This window comes from Vulpes vulpes, chromosome 9 (assembly GCF_048418805.1).
Source record: "Vulpes vulpes isolate BD-2025 chromosome 9, VulVul3, whole genome shotgun sequence".
NCBI lineage: Eukaryota > Metazoa > Chordata > Mammalia > Carnivora > Canidae > Vulpes > Vulpes vulpes.
This window is the reverse complement of record NC_132788.1, coordinates 23,734,366-23,751,772: the sequence shown is the minus strand read 5'-3', so window position 1 is coordinate 23,751,772 and position 17,407 is coordinate 23,734,366. Positions and strand designations below refer to the sequence as shown.

Genomic DNA, 17,407 nt, shown 5'->3' with positions numbered 1-17,407 from the left:
AGTACTGGAGACTGGCACAGAGAAGGCCTTGCTTTCCTTTCCATATCTCCCCTCCTTGAGGATGGGAAAGGGGCATTATACCTCTAGTTCCCCTTGTACTTCCTTAACCATATAGCAGATGCACCACAGTCCAGAGATCTCTCCAAATGTCTTCTCTTGACAGTAAGCACTTCCCATCAGACTCAACCCATCCAAATCTAAACACATCACTCTTCCCTCCACCCTGCTCTGACCCTTATGTCAATGAATGGCATCAACCCCTAAACCCAGCTGCCCATACAGGAAATCCAGTTGTAAGCACTCCCCAACCCCCACATAAAATCAGTCACAAATTACTACAAACTGTACTTCTTAGCTACCCCTGTGATCCTTTATGTCTCACCATCCTCACTACGACTACCTTTGTCTCTCTACTGTCATCTTTTACCTATTTATCTCCTGTACCCATCTAATCCATCTTCTACAATGCAGTAAGAGTAATCATTGTAAAATCTGTACCAGATAATGCCACTCTACCGCCCTCCAAGGGCCATCAGGGAAATGCAAATCAAAAGTATAATGAGGGGGACACCTGAGTGGCTCAATGTTTGAGCGTCTGCCTTTGGCTCGGGTCATGATCCCAGGCTCCTGGGATCGAGTCCCACATCAGGCTCCACCACAGGGAGCCTGCTTCTCCCTCTGCCTATATCTCTGCCTCTGTGTGTGTATGTCTCTCATAAATAAATAAAATCTAAAAAAAAAAAGTATCATGAGGTATCACCTCAGACCCACTAGGATGCCTATAATAAAAAAGACGGATAATAATAAACATTGGGTAGGATGTAGAGAAATTGGACCCCTCTGCTGATGGAACACAATGCTGGTGGGGTTGTAAAATGGTGCAGGAAAACAGGCTGGCAGTTCCTCAAAATGTGAAACATAGAGTTACCACATAACCCAGCAATTCCATTCCTAGATATACACAAAAGAAATTAAAACAAACGTCCACACAAAAACTTGTATGCAAATGACCATAGCAGCATTATTCATAATAGACAAAAAGTAGAACCAACCCAAATGTCCATCAATGAATATTATTCAGCAATAAAAAGGAGTAAAGTACTTACATATGCTACAACATGGATGAGCCCTGAAAACTTATGCTAAGTGAAAGATGACAAAAGACCACATATTTTATGATTTCACTTCATTTATATGAAACGTCCCCAGCGGACAAATCCACAGAGACAGAAAATGGATTCGTATTTGCCTAGGCCTACGGGTGAGTTGAGAGGAAATGAGGAATTGACTATTAACAAGCACGGGTTTCTTTTTGGGGTCACAACATGTTCTAAAATTGATTGTGGTGATGTTTGCACAACTGTGTGGCATTGCATTATATACTTTAAATATATGTATACTGTAAAATATATGAATTATATCTCAATAAAGCTGTTATTAAAGAGAGGAAAGAGGGAGAGAAAGAAAGAGAGAGTTACCAAACAATTGCAATCTATGGGTCTTCTTTCGATCCTGACTTGAACAAAGTACAAGTGAGGAAAATTTGACTCTAATATTTAATGATATTAAAGAATGACTATTAAATTTTTGGAGTGGAAAAAAAAAAACCTACAAGAACCATCATTTGACCTATAATTACTTGGAACTCTAAGAGATGGCTTCCAGACCCCAACAGCTGAGCCCTGCATCTCTCTGCAGCCATCTCCCACCACTGCATACTCCCAAACCTTCTTCATCAGCCTCACCTCTAAGCCTTATTTCAGCCACAGTGATTTTTTTTAGAAATTCTTTGCAAGTATCATGCTATTTTAATTCCTCAAGTCAACAGAGATATCAACTAGGCCAACCAGTGATTACATATATCCAAGAAGACTAAGGCCTCCATATCACACTGCTAGACAGGGACAGAACTGGAACGAGTGCCAGGAATGCTTTTTTTTGTTTGTTTTTTTTAAGATTTATTTATTTATTGAGAGAGAGAGTACACACACTCATGGGGTGAGGGGCAGAAGGAGGTAATCTCAAGCAGACTCCCTGCTGAGTGTGGAGCCCAATGCAGCACTCCAGATGGGGCTGGATCCCACAGTCCTGAGATCACAATCCCAGCTGAAACCAGGAATCAGATGCTCAAAAGACTGAACCACCCAGGCGCCCCCTGGTGCCAGGACTTCTTAATCACGGTACAACTCCATTTCCATTGTCCCCTTACTTAAACTCAAGTACCACACAATTCGAAGTATTAACTTGATCTTTACGACCATGAATTTTCTCAAAAAAATGTCATCACTTTGGAAACTATTTGAAGCCACTGACTTTCAGGTACCAGCAGCCTGATGTTGCAAGATGAATATGTAAAAACACCAGAGTCAGACAGAATTGGATTTAAATCTCAAATTGACACCTTATTCACCACATGACCTTGTGAAAGGCACTGACCATGTGGAGCCTATTTGCTCATCATAACATGGAGACAATGGAGGATGGAGACAATTACAGTAAAAAAACAAAAACAAAAACAAACAAAAAAAACAGCACATCTTCAAGCAGAGAGGAGGCATTCCATAAATGAGAGCATTCTTAGTAATTCCTTTGTTACCAGAATTCACTGGGAAAAATGAATTTGATCTAACATATAAAAAAATCTCCCAATTTTATAAAGAACTAAGTTGACTGATACAGAACCAGAGGAAAATAAGTACAACTGTATTACTAGAAAATTCCACCCCCTTACCCACTATTCAATAGAAATGCATCAGCATTCACATTTTCCATGGTGAGGGCGGGTAGAGAAAGAATATACTGGTCCTGTTGGAAACTATTTCCCAGACCCCTTCTAGCATCATATCTTATGTTTCTGTGTGGGGAAAAAAAAAAGACTAATGGGTTATCTTTTTTACCTACTTGTAATTTTTTCATTTTGAAAAATTTCAAACCTACAGAAATGTTAAAACAATAGTATACCGAACACTTATATACTCCTCACCCAGGTTCATCAACTATTAGCAGCTTGGCAAATCTTCTCTCTCACTCTCTCACATGCACACACATGTATAAATACAAAAGTTTGCCCTTTTCGCTATACAAAAGTGGACTTAAGACATCATAAAATTACTTTAGCAATAATTCCATCAAGGAAAAGGAACTTCTGAAAAATAAATGAAGAACAAGGATCTTCTCCTATCTAAGCATGCCTTTTTTAAAAATGAACGTTAATTCAATATTATCAGACAACATAAAGCCCATACTCAAATTTCTGCACTTGTTTCACAAATGCCCTTTATTTTGTTTGTTTTTTTGTTTTGATCCAGAATCCAACCAAGTTCCATTCATTGCAGTTGGCTGATATTTCTCCTGACACTCCCCTAATCTGAAACAGTATATGCATTTCTCTCTGTTCTTTATGACATTAAATCACTTAAGGAGTCAGGACCAATCTTGTGGAAGTCAGGGACCCCCCCCCCCCCCATCACATCAGGACTCTCACTATTTGGGATGCCAACCTTGACCATCTGGTTAATGTATTGACACCCAACATTGCCTTCTCTTAAATAATCTGTGGAGTGATACCCGAAGAACATGAGAACATTGTTCTTCACCATCAACAATCTTTCTCCCAATGGTTTTAGCATCCATCCTGAGTCCATGATTACACTGGTATTACAAACTGATGATTTTTTAACTCCATAATTCCTTGTTCATTTGTTACCTAACCTTCATCTCTGCAGAACTTCTCCCTACTTCCACCTTCTTGACTCTCCCTCATCACTGTGGACTCATAAGTTTTTTAAAATTTAATATGCTATAACCATGATCATCAAAGTTCTGCTTGATGCTGCAATGGTTCCAAGTTTGGCCAGTGAAAGTCCCTCTCAGTTGGTCCTTTGACTCGACCTCATCAGTCTGCCAGCACTTCCTTGCTTCAGGCAAAACCAAATATCTCAGGCTTAATTCCTCCAATGGTTTCTTTCATTGGAATATGGAATCTAGAAATCAAGATCTGGGCATTAGAGATGCTCATTACTAGTGGCATGACATGGCTTCTAGTCTCTTACAGTAATTACAACTAGTCTCTGTGTGTGTATAATATCAACTCATACTGATATTTTTGACTCAAAACTAATACTATGAGATTCTTCCTTACATTCCCCCTTTTCCATATTTGTGTCCCTCCTTCATCCATAGTATAAACTCTGATCTCAACACACCATTAAATTTACTCATTTGTTCTCTTTTCTTTTTAAAGATTTATTTTAGAGAGAGAGTTGTGCAGGGTGGGGGCAAAGAGGGAGAGGGAATCTCAAGCAGACTCCCTGAGGAGCACACAGCCCAATATAGGGCTTGATGTGGGCCTCAAAAAGGGGCTCGATCTCATGATCCTGAGGTCACATCCCTGAGATCACAACCTGAATCAAAACCAAGAGCAGGATGCTTAACTGACTACACCACCCAAGCGCCCCTGCTCTCTCTTAAATGGGAACAAAATACATTCTGAATTTCATCACCAATATCTCTACCAACACAAGTCTACTTAAAAAAAAAAAAAAGAAAAGAAAAAGAAAAAGAAACTTCAATGTTTCTTTATATTTCCTTTTGTCATTAGACCAAATCCAGTGTGGGTATGATTTTTTAAATACAGGACCCTTTGGCAAGCTTAGAATAAAAAGATCTTTTTAATGATTCTGTTAATCATAAAATTAGCTTGCTCTCTCAAAATGTGAATTTAAGATAATACAGTACATATACATATAAGAATCAAACTCTATTAAAATTAGCCTTCACACTAAGCTTTACAGTACCTGTGGTATTTAAATAGATAATGTTAAGCTTTTGTGAATCAACATTGCAGAGCATTTAAAGACCATGGTCCCAATTTCCACAGAAACAATAGATCACTATTTCCAAGAAAAAAAAAATTAAAATCTTTTTCAACACATAAGTAATTTTCTTAAGATAACCTTCCAACAATTAATAGGTCTGACCCATGCTTTAACATTATTTCACACGAAATAAGTGAATTGTTCTATTTAAAATGGAATGTATTCCTATAAAACATAAATATGGCCTTGAAGGCTTACATTTTATTGAAGCATATTTTAGTAGTATCTTACTAGCTAGTTGTTTTAATTGGATGGTCACATCTACTCTAACCTTGGTAAGATGGCTACTCTTCTGCAAGATTTGAAAGCAAGTGTCCCCACCCATAGAAATTTAATTAGTAAATTTGTTTTGACTGTTTCTCACCCATCAAGAAGATCAGGCTTTACCCCTTGCAGTCTACTTTCAACAGATGAAGCCTACATTATGTTGAGGATTCCAAACTAGTATTTCCTCTCCTCGCTATCTCTGAAAGTACAGACTCAGTGGTTCTGACTTAAACTTAGACTATAAGACATTGACCACCCACAGGAAAATGGCCAAAATACCACTGTTGTGTTTCTTTCTATAGGATGTTAAACATCTCAATAATTTGTAATTAATGAAGTCAACAAGAAGCATCCTAAAACCTTGATCCTTAAATAAAATGAGTTTTAGATTGAAACTGAGACTACAAGATTCAAAACTAATTTTATGTCCTCTTTCTCCAATTTTTTCTACATCTGTTTCACTTGCTTTTTCCAGAAGTATATTTAGGAACACCATAGCACACTCTTCATTATGGGAAAAGCAGCCAAAGCATTTAATGTGCCTTTCTCATGGTCAGCAACATCCTCCCTTGTGCTATTGACTGCTGTCGCTGTGGGAAACGACAACATCAGACCCCTACCTTTCAGCCAAGAAGAGTCATCACTAGATCTCTACCCATATTGTTGATCTTATGCCTTAAGAAGAGAAAAAGAGACTAAAAGACTGGAGCAGAAGAAAGATGCTGGTGTGAGCATTCTCCAAGGGTAAAGAAGAGCAAAGGTGAGAGGGTAAAAATAGACTGAGTAAATGGAGAAATGACAGGGGAAATGTACACAGTAGGTAAGTAAGAAAGATGAGATTAGTTATTAGGAGGGAAATGAAGGCAGAAGACATGGTAGAAAGAACAATCCCATTGGAAGAAAGCTCCATTGCCTTCTTGCCTCACCTCATGGCTTATCAGTGCTTCCATACCAGGCAACAACAGTCTAGCCATGCCAATTTCTCAGGTTTCCATTCTGAATAAAATCATCCATTCGTTTTTTAAATTGTAGTAAAATACACACAACATGAAATCTACCACTTTAACCATTCTGCAGAGTGCAGTGCAGCAGCATTAAATACACCCCCATGGTTGTGCAACCATCAGCGCCACCCATCTCCGGAATTTTCTCATCTTTCCAAACTAAAAGTCTGTCCCCAGTAAACATAAACTCTCCATTCCTCCTCCCCCCAGCCCCTAGCAGCCACCATTCTACTTCTTGTCTCTGTGAATTTAACTACTCTAGGTACCTCATATAACTGGATTATAGAGAACTTATCCTTTTGTGATGTTTTTTAAAAATACACTTCTGTACTCAGCAGGAGACCCACGGATTCTAAAAAATTGAAGAGAAATATTTGTTTTGATGATTCCCCAACCCACCCAGATACCTAATCATTGATTTCACCAATGTTTCTAAGTATCCAGCCTAAAATAAGTTTGCCCCAGGATTCTTTACAGCCTTATGATTCAAATCCAGTGACTCATCTTTCTGTCAAGAAGATGAGGACTTGGGCAAAAGAAATTGACACACACTAGTTCTTGATCTTAAAAATACCTCTTTATTACACCTCCCTTCTGAGTCATAAAAACAATCTCCTTCTCTAATAGATTTTACATTTGATATATTTATATTTTTATGACTCAATCCAATTTTATTTATTTATATACACATACATATGTATATGTGTTTATATGTGCATATGTATTATCATGTTTTTATATATACACATATATACATTTATTTACACACAGAGACTTCTATTCTTCATCTATCCTTTCCAAACTGAAGTCCAATTTGCTGAATTTTCAAGGGGATTTCTACTTCAACACACAAAAAATATGCTCACAACTTAACAGCACATAATAACTGCCAGGGCAGTTAAGTTAGCCACGTTTCAGAGTAGAGATATGTACATTTTTTTAGAAGAACTATTTTAGGGGTGCCTGGCTGGCTTAGTTGGTAGAGCATACAACTCTTAATCTCAGGGTCATGAGTTTGAGCCCAACGTTGAGCACAGAGTTTACTTAAAAAAGAATTTAAGGGGTGCCTGGGTGGCTCAGTTGGTTAAGCATCCAACTCTTGATTTTTGGGTCAGGTGATGACATCAGGGTCCTGGGATCAAGTCCCATGTCAGGGAGGAAGGAGGGGGTGAGTCCATGCTCAGCAGGGAGTCTGTTTCTCTCCCTCTCCCTCTGCCCCTTCCCCTACTCTTTCTCTCTCTCAAAATAAATATATTTTTTTTAAAAATTTTTTAAAGAACTACTTTAGAAGCACCCCCCATTCTATTTTGAATAAACAAAGTCCCTACAATGAACTGATCATAAGACACCAAGGAAATAAGGGTCAAGTGATGGGACACCAACATTTGAAGTTATGCTGCAAATTTTAAGTCAGATAAAAAGGCCAGGTAACCTTGTAAATGACCTCGTCCTTGACTTCAGGTTAAACACAGTCTTCTTACCAAGGAGCACATGCAGAGTTAAAAATAAGATTCATAGATTCATCTTCCCAATTTAACTTATCTCACCATTGCTTGTCTCCAACAACTCTAAGTTCTAGCCAAACTTGTATCCTGACTCCATGCAAAAACTCTAATCCCTTCCTTCTGCTAGAATGTTGTCCACCCCCAATCTCTTCCTATCTAAGTCCTTTCTATCCATCAAGCCACCAAGAGGCCCTTCCTGACACCCCTAGGCATGATTCCTTCCTGCTCTAATCTTCCTTATTATGGCCCTCACCTGGAACAAATATTATGTGATGGATTACAACCATGTCTTATCCACCCTGCCCTCCAAACACATCCACGTACATGCTGCTTTGCACTCCCTGAAATCACCTCCACCATTGTGTTCAGAATGCTGCATGAACCTGCCGGTTCCATACCTTACCCATCCATAAAATGAAGGGATCACAGTCTCTGCTAACCACCCTACAGGCTCCTGGGATGCACTAAAGAAACAATGCACTAAAGAAATACAAGTGCAGGAAAGAGACAATGCAGGAGCTGAAGAGAAGAGAGCTTTCAAAACCCTGTTTCAAAACCCTGTGTGCTTTTCATGCAGCGACTTCAGAACAGCAGAGGAATAGGCCGGCTTTTTTGATATAAGTCAAATTACCAAGTCAGACACAAAAACATACTCACAGATATCTGTCAATCAAATGAGGCCATAATTGCTATGTGAGGCTGCTTTTTTCATTGTTTGTTTCTGGAGATTTGAGGTCATATATTAACACATTAATTGAAATTTTGGTCATAATTAACATGTATTAAGCTGTTGATTACATGGTTGCATTTTGAAATTTTTAATTGGTTTGTTTCAATTGATAAAAGGTAATTTGTTTGGGGATGGTGTTTAGAATTATGTATTTAATTATCATTGAATAGATAATTAATATAGTGTAGCAATAGTAAACAATGACTATGGTAATTATCATTGAAGTGCACATATTTGTACAAATATGACAGACTGGTTTTCTCTCTAAAGTTGCTCTGGTCTTTGCTCTGGGCTGGTCGCACTGTTTCACTTCCTTCACAGAAGTAATTAGCAACATCTCTGTATCAGCCACTTCCTTCATCTGAAAAGAGCTCTGAGAAGCCAGAAGGACAAAGGACATTCTAAAAACCACACCAAGCTCCATTTTTCCTTTTTGGCAGATTACTCACTGAGAGAGCTTTTCTGCATTTTTACTCAGCTCTAGGCATTCCCTCTGTATTTAAGTGAACTTTTTATTAAAGCATTCCTGTATCATTAGGGCACTCTTTCCCCCAATCCAACAGAGAAATCGTAATCTAAGAAAGGTAAAGCCTCCCAGAGTGGTTTAACAACATCCACTAGGAAATCATAGCACTTACCAACAGACTGAGTGTCGCTATTTGTAAACTGACAGTGAAAGACTGCAAAAACCTCAGTGTTTTTTTAAAACTGCCTCCCTACAAAAATAAATAAATAAGTAAATAAATAAATAAATAAATAAATAATCCCAATTCATAAGAAGTCATCATCAATAATATGGGCTTGTTTTTAAAATCTTGCCTATTATCATCCGATCTCACACATATGTGGAATTTAAGAAACAAAACAGAGGATCATGGGGGAAGAAAAGAAAAAATAAAACAAGACGAAATCAGAGAGAGAGACAAACCATAAGAGGTTTGTTTGTTTGTTTTTAAGAGATTCTTAATCATAGGGAACAGACTGAGGGTTGCTGGAGGGGAGGAGGGTGGTAGAGGGGGTAACTGGGTGATAGGCATTAATAAGGGCACGTGATGGAATGAGCACTGGGTGTTATATAAGACTGATGACTCATAGACCTCTCCCTCTGAAACAAATAATACATTATATGTTAATTAATTGAATTTAAATAAAATTTTTAAAATAAATAAACTTTTAAAAAAAGAACTAAAAAACTAAATCCTGCCTATCAACAAAATTGCCATTCTAGACCAAGGTGTCTCCTTTACCCACAGGGTCCAGAAACACTGGTATGTCCTGGAAAATGTAGTGACCTAGGGCTTCCCTAACTTGTGGGCACAGGGGAGGCTGTTCTTATATCTGCCAAAGGGTGGCCAGATGCTCTCAGAGAAAAGACCCTGTGCTTGCCCTTCTGGGTCTTACTCTCTGCCTTCATTTCTCCTGTCACTCGACACAGAGTGGGAACTCCAAAGACAGTGGTGGTGGAAGAAAGAGGTAACTCGTTTAACAAATGTGAGCCAGTCTCATGCCTCACCCTCCCCAGAGCATAGGAAGGGGCAACCTGCCCTCTCTGGCCACAGCTACACATAACATATATTTTAAAGACACACTCCCCAATCCAGAACCCACTGTTTTCACAAGAGAAAAATAAAATGAATGAACAAGCATGAGCAAATTCCTAATAAACTTAAGACTGGAGAACAAGGGGACATGACTGGCCAGACTGCTAAGGAAACTGTAGAAAAAGTTAAGTTGGGGGCCGGCAGAGGGGAGAGAAGGTCATAACTTTCTTCATTTACATAAAAATGAGTTAGTCCTAGATATCAGTATTACCATCTTAATATCAAGAAGACAAAACTACACTGTAACACTTGATCTTATTCTACAGTGTATTCTTAAATATTTTCCAAACTTCTATAAAAACATAAAATGGCTTATTCAATTGTCACCTGGCATAATGAAAAGTCAGTTTAACAGAGGGTCATTTTCCCAGCCCTAAATGACACAAACTGCACAAATATTATCTCATTTGGGGTTCCCCTGACCCCCGTGAAGGAAGAGGAACAGATGTCACAAACCCACCTTAGAGATGTGGAGACTAAGCTGAATGATCTGCCAGTAGCCACACACTCTAGATGTGAGGATGCCAACCCTGGCTCCCCCATTTCCCATGACACTAAGATATCACAACACCCATGCTATGCCCTCAAGGTTTGTATTCCCCTCACAAAAAAATCACATGTTGAAGTCCTGGCCCCCAATGTGATGGTCTTAATTGGTAGGGCTTTAGGAGGTGATTGAGTTTGGATGAAGTCATGTGGGTGGGGTCCCCAAAGTGCAATTAGCATTCTTTCAAGAAGAGGAAGAGACCAGAGCTCTCTCACCATGGGAGGACCACATAGAGAAGACGGTCATCTGTGAACCAGAAAAGGGCCCTTACCAGGAATCAGACCATGACAGCCCCTTCATCTCAGACTTTCCAGCCTCCAGAACAGACAGGAATTAATGTCTGTTGTTTAAGCTGCTCAATCTGTGTTACTTTCCTACAGAAGCCCAAGATGGCTAACACAACCAGTTTTTGACTAAATAAATCAAAGCCAAACTAACATGCCCCATGGATCATTTCCTAATTGTTAGTCATTTCACTACCACCTTCATGATTTTTGCCACCTTTAATATGAGTTACATATTATCTTTCACGTAAACCACTGTTAAGATGTATATCCATTTATTTTCCAAAGAGAACTCCACACTACCATCATAAATGGAAAGCCAAGTATCACTGTCCACAAACAGAAGGTAGCTATATAATAAATACAACGAAAACCAAACAATGTCAAAATTTGAGCCTACCCAAGAATTCCTCTTAGTTTAAAAAATAAAAGGGAAATTAGCAAGTACTATAGACATGTTGATGTTGCAGCTAAGGTGAGACCTCCTTTCCTGCAGCAGGGGCACTAAAGGAGCCCTGGGGGTCTAGACCAAGCAGGACAGAAGTTGGTATAAACAATTTACCACCAGCAAATGCACTCTGGGATCACCTGCTCCCTCCCCTCCTCGTGCATGCAGCGTCCTCTCCCTGAGACTCAGTCTTCAGACTTCAGCTTCTCCACTTGAGCTTTTCCGTGATTACCTCTCCTCATCTTACCAAATTGTAATCAAACTAAAGATCTAGAACTCGTTATTTTTAAAATACAATTAAATTCCTATTCTTAATTTTAAAAGTAACATTTTTCCATTTCAGAAAAAAACTCTTCAGCCCCTGCCCCAAAGTTAAAATAGGGTGAATTTCTTTAGGGAATAAATTTTAACACATTTTTTAAACGGATCAGAAGCCACACTATTTAAGAAGCTTCATCTCATCCCTGTGTTCCCAGAAATAGAATATTATCTGTAATCCTTATTCGAAAAAAGACTTCCCCTTTCCTCCTCATGAAAATAAAATCAAATATGCTGCCGAGCTGAAAAGATTCCTTTCCATCCACTCCCACCTTCGTTTGTGGCTTACCTGGGCTTAGATGTGATGTTGGCCTGGGATCACTCGTGCAGCCCTTCCTGGTAGCCTCTGTGGCAGTGTCCTTAGTGAGGTCACCTGGCAATATGCCAAGATGGATGGGCACTGGCAGCAAGGCTTCAGATGATGAAAAAATTTACTTCCTTTTCCAGTCCCTCAGAAGTTATATAACCTCCCTTTGGAGCTCTGCACCATGGCATGGCACTGGGGACAACTGTTGAGGTCTAGGAATCTCTGCCCCACCCCCTCAGAGTCAGGGGACAGCAAACTCCCACGAAGGACAGTCTAGAGATTCAGAGTCTTGTTTCTTTTGTTACCCCGCCTCTGACACACAGGGGTGCCCTCACATGCTGAGTGAATGAGCAAATCTACCAGGGAGCCCATGCTTCCATTCACTGCAACACATGCTTCCGTGCACTTGAGCTCGTATTGGCCTTGCATCTGATGGCCCTTCCCTTTGCAGGAACTCTGGCGTCAGTGACCGACCACACTTTTTTGTTTGTTTGTTCTTTAATCTTCTGTAGTGCCAGGACTCAGAGTGTGGTGACCAGTCTCCAGAATGCCCTCCGGTAGGCCCAGGTTCTCACGACCTCATGCGTTCCCCCTCTAACCCTGTATCACCCTGCTCTGCATAATGGAGAGCATCCTGCAGAAGAGATGGGATGCCACTTCCCAGGCTAGGTCACAAAAGATACTGACTTCTGTCTCACCCTCTCACTTGCTCAGTTTTGGGTACCTAACTCCAGGGGAGCTACCTGCCATGATGTAAGAATACGTGGGCAGCCAACAGTGAGACCCACATCATGAGGGTCTGGGCCCTCCTGCCAACAGCCAGGTGAGTGAGCCTTTGTAGAAACAGATCGTACAAAGTTTCTGTCTGCAGACTCCCAAAGCTCTGTGACCTGCCTCTTTTCTGGAATCTACAGCCATATTTCCAACTCTTTGCCAGACATCTGCTTGTGGATGGACTAATGGTCGCTTAGTCCAGCATATGCAAAACTACACATCATTTCTTGCAAAGCTGCCCTTCTCTGCATCTCTCAACTCATCTGGTCTCACTCCCCTATCCTTCACAAAACACAGCCTAGAAAAATGCTTCAGCCCCTCTCCTGCTAGCCCCGTGTCCAGACAGTCATTGGGCCTCACTTCTGCTTCCTAGGCATCCCCTCCATTGTCCCTAACTTTCCATTCTCACTGTAACCACTCCCCATTGGCATAGATGGGGGCCACTCTGTCTCTTCCCTGATAACCTCAGATAACCTCCACTGGCATCCTAACTTCCAGAAACCATCCTCAAACTGCCTGTGAGCAGCCTTTTTTAAAAAGTCTAAATGTGCCAAGCCCCTACTTTAAAACTTAACAATGGTTCTTTTTGGCTGGTAGAAGCACAGATCTTGCAACATGACCTCTGAGACTCTGTACGATAAAGCCCACCTCCCTCCCTCCAGCCTGAACTCCCAGTGTCTCCCCTATCTAGCCCATGCTGCAGCTCAGCGTCACTTGACACAGCAGTCACCTGAGGACCCATCACAGGAGGCCTGAGATCCTGATCTCATGGGTCTGCTATGGGAACCTGGCAGCAGTAATGTTTTTAGATAGGTTTAATGAGCTATAATTCACATACTACACAATCAATTCATTTAAAGTACACAATTCAATGATTTTTAGCATATCCAGAGTTGTGCAACTATCACCACATTCAATTGTAGAACATTTTCATCACCCCAAAAAGGGACCCTCATACTCAGTAAGAGCTCCCCCATCCTAGGCAGCCATTGATCTACTTTTGTCTCCATAGATTTCAGGCAGCAGGCATTTTTACTACCAGTTAGGCCATGTAAAAGCACAGGCAGGGGTGAGAACCTCCAGCCAAACCAGACCTCTCACCAGTTTAGTTCCCAGCTTTGGCTTCTGTGTCTCACTCTGCTTGGGATATTTTTCTCCCATTTCCATGTTTAAATTCTCCCTGCACTTCAAATACAACCTCCTCCATTAAACCTTCAAGGATCTCTCCACTTCCTCAGTTTTCTTTTGTATATCTGAACAGCCAAATGGACAGCAACTATCAGCTTTTCCTCCACAATCCCACTGTGCTTTGCTCTACTAGAGCAATGTGGGCATATGTGTTCTCTTCCGGTCCAGACCACCCATTCCTGAACTGCAGAGACCATTGCTAATTCACCTCTAAATCCCCACAAGAACTATAGTGAAGTGGCTTGTATTTAGTAGGTACTGAAATTAATATTCCAAATAAATACAAATAGATCTGTCTACAAATTTTCTTCACTGTTACAAGATTTCAAATTGGAGGACATCCTCTTCTTTCTCCCTCCACACTAGATCTTCATTTTCTCCCCTTTAATAACAGTGATAATAAAGCAATGGTATGGAATAACCTTTCAAGGTACTTGCAGTTTCAAAACCTTTATACACAAACAAACACATACACACGCACACCCTGCATGGGTGTATCTGTGTGTATGTGTGCCTGTGTGTGTGTGTGTGTGTGTGTATGGGCATGTGCATGTGTGTATAATTTTTAAATTTCCACCACAGTGAGCAGGGACAGTTATAATAAAACATATATAATTATTAATCTACCATCATATGAGATGCCACTCCATAAATCATTTCAGGGGAATCACATGCAAAGAACTTTTCTTTAAATGAAGGATTTTGAAAATGAACAAGCCACATGTTCACATCATCAGAATGTATAAACAGCAGAAGTACAACAAGGGCACTCACCCTGCAGATTGGGTGATCATAAGCGTGCATCTTCAGAGGATGTGAGCAGGGGGTGGGGGGGACGTGGCAGTGTGAAATGAATTATGCAGGCATCAAGCAAAATAAAAAATCAAGACAGTACATTCTTCAGCTAAAACATACGCTTAATAATCTGGATGCTGCCTTAAAATGGATTAAATACACTTGAACATCACACACAGTAATTTCACAAAGAACCTCATCTAACCCAAATGTCTTCTTTCATCCTTGATCAGCTGGCCTTTCTTTTCCAACGAGGTGTTCTTCACATTAATTATTGTGTTCTTGTTGTTTGTTTTAAATACGGAAAAGCCTGCCCGATATAGAACTGGGGCTCCCGTCGGACCTTTCTTTCCTCACACCCTATGCCCTGCCTCTGTCACTTGAGTTTTGACTCAGCTCTGTCAGTGAAAAATTAGACTTCATTTCAGTATGCTAATAGCAATCTCTCCAAAACAATGTAATCAAGGCCTCACGTGCACCTATAATTTCATCCTTGACATAAGCCTGACAGCTATTTATTGTCTGAAAGGGAAAGGGGGGGAGGGGAGAGGAAGAGGGGACTTCTCTATGTCCCCCTCCCCCAAAACAAACCCAGCAGCTTTATGTTTGAAGGCAGAGTCTTTGCAAAGTCCAAACAAATGGCAATAATCATGGGGTTTACATATGTCTTGTCTTAAGCAATCAAGGCAGAGGGTTAACAGAGAAGCACATTCAGATGCGCCAATTCCCAAACTGCCCACCTCTGATGAGCCAGCTGTGAGCCGCAATTGTCACATTATAATTTAGGCAAAGGGGAAAAAAAAGGCATCAGAATACACACTGGATCAACATAATTATTCACAGCAGGATGCTGCAGAATTAATTTAGCCAATCAGAATTATACTTGGGGGTTGGGCACATTGCAGAGATGAAGAAGAGAAAGCAGAGAGGAAGGGGGGGTGATGAGATGAGAGGGGGAAGGGAGTGCTGTTTTCAACACCTCACTAATATTTGGGTAATCCGATCTGGAATATATTTTGAATACATGTAAGCACAGTGTTGTTTCTTTTTCGTTTATTTACAAACACCTATACAGCACTCACAATGAATGTGCCAGTCACTAGTATGAGCATGTTGGGAGTATTCACTTATTTAATCTTCAAGACCATGAGGTAGGTACTATTAGTATTCTTGCTTTACACAGATGCTCAGAGAGGTTAAAAGGCTTGCCAAGGTCACACAGCTAATAAGTAAGAGAGCCAGAAATGGAACCCAGGCAGACCAGCTCCAGAGGCTATGTATTAACCAGCCCAGTTTAAAGGTTTTTGTTTCCAAACAAACTCATTAGCAATCCAAAGATGCACTATGACTGGTGATGGGCCCTAAACCACTGTGTAGGGAGAGTTGTCGTTGTCGCCATTCTCCTATTCCTTCCAGCGGATTGCAATAAAGATGGTGACGATCTAGCACTACTAAATCCAGATATTGTCATCACCCAATTCTCCAAAGTGAGAAAAGCAAACCACTGCCCTGTAAGCTGCACCACATTCCCTGGTTTACAACCGAACAGCCACAACAACTCGGTGGTAGTTTGGCCTCACTGCCTTGACACAGCCTTCCTATGAAAAAGCAGCAGCTAGGAATCCAGAAGATCGATCAGAAAGAAAGGGAAAGCTGGCTGCACTGGGGGGGGGGGGGGGGGGGGGGGGGGTGTTCAGTTAAATGCCCGATGTGCTAACAGAAAAAGGATGGAAGAAGAAGCCAGAGGTCACAACGAAAAAACTGCCCGCCTGGATTTGTATCTGCAGGCTCAGGTTGGCAATGACATGAAATGATGCTTGCCGTTCCCATAGGTGCAGGGTGAGTCTAAATGGAAGTAGCCCTCTTCCTCCTCTACTTGGCATTCTGTCACAAGAGTAGACAGCAGAGGAGCCAAGAGGAGCCAAGAGGAGCCTTGATTTCCTTGTAAAAGTTAGACTTCAGCTGGCATTCACGGCTGCTGGTAATGGGGGGAAATGACAGGGAGCGGCCCAGGGTTTTATGTGTGGCAATAATGTTTGATCTATGCCATTGTCAATGAGAACTGTGATTTAATCCATAAGGATATAGAGCCTCGTGATGAAAGGGGAATAACGACAAATCCTGATTAACAATCACTGCTACACTAAAGCAGGTTTCCATAGTAACAGGGCTGAAATTATACAGCAAACTGTGATGCCATACCAGGCAAATTACTCCATGAAGGGGCCCTTTTCTGAAAGCATTTGGCTTTCTGTGTTCTCTTAAAATTAAGATGCAAGCATCTTACTTTCAACTTGTATTAGCTTTCCTCTCTTTTCTCAACACTCCCTCTTCAGTTGGTCTCAGATAATATGAGGGATAAATATGTACGCACAGGAAATGTAGCAAATAATTAAGCACATTTCAGCCCCTCTCTCCCCTGAAAGGAAAGGACAAAACAAAATTATGGCAAAGGGAATCTTCTTTTCATATCATTCTTTTGATAGACACATGCTTAATTTCTTGATTTAGGGTGTGGGGGAAGTCAAAGTATGTCCCAGTAAAATATTCCAGTTCTCACTCCATAAAACAAAGTTCTCTGAATTTACAGGAGAGAAGCACAAAATAAAAGATCAGGGGTCAGGAAAAGGAAGGTATTGCCTTTGTTTCCAGGAACGTTTAATTTTCAATTAAGATTCTTAAAAATAAGAACACACTTTTAAAATAATGCTGTTTTCCAACGCCTGCTCAAAATTTCAAAAGCCGTGCAATAGGAAATTTGC

At 40.6% G+C, this 17,407-nt stretch overlaps 1 protein-coding gene across 13 annotated transcripts in view; it reads right to left on the bottom strand.

Annotated features, from left to right (window-relative positions):
- The window catches only part of MSRA (methionine sulfoxide reductase A), a 426,469-nt gene that overhangs the window by 311,112 nt on the left and 97,950 nt on the right, over positions 1 to 17,407 (bottom strand). Inside the window, exon 1 of one of the 13 annotated variants that reach the window (XM_072719627.1) lies at positions 11,871 to 12,188. The exons of the other annotated variants lie outside the window; for them this stretch is intronic. The gene's annotated coding sequence lies outside the window, so the exon portion shown is untranslated. Of the gene's footprint in view, positions 1 to 11,870; positions 12,189 to 17,407 lie in introns of those variants that run through there. 13 annotated transcript variants of the gene reach the window in all.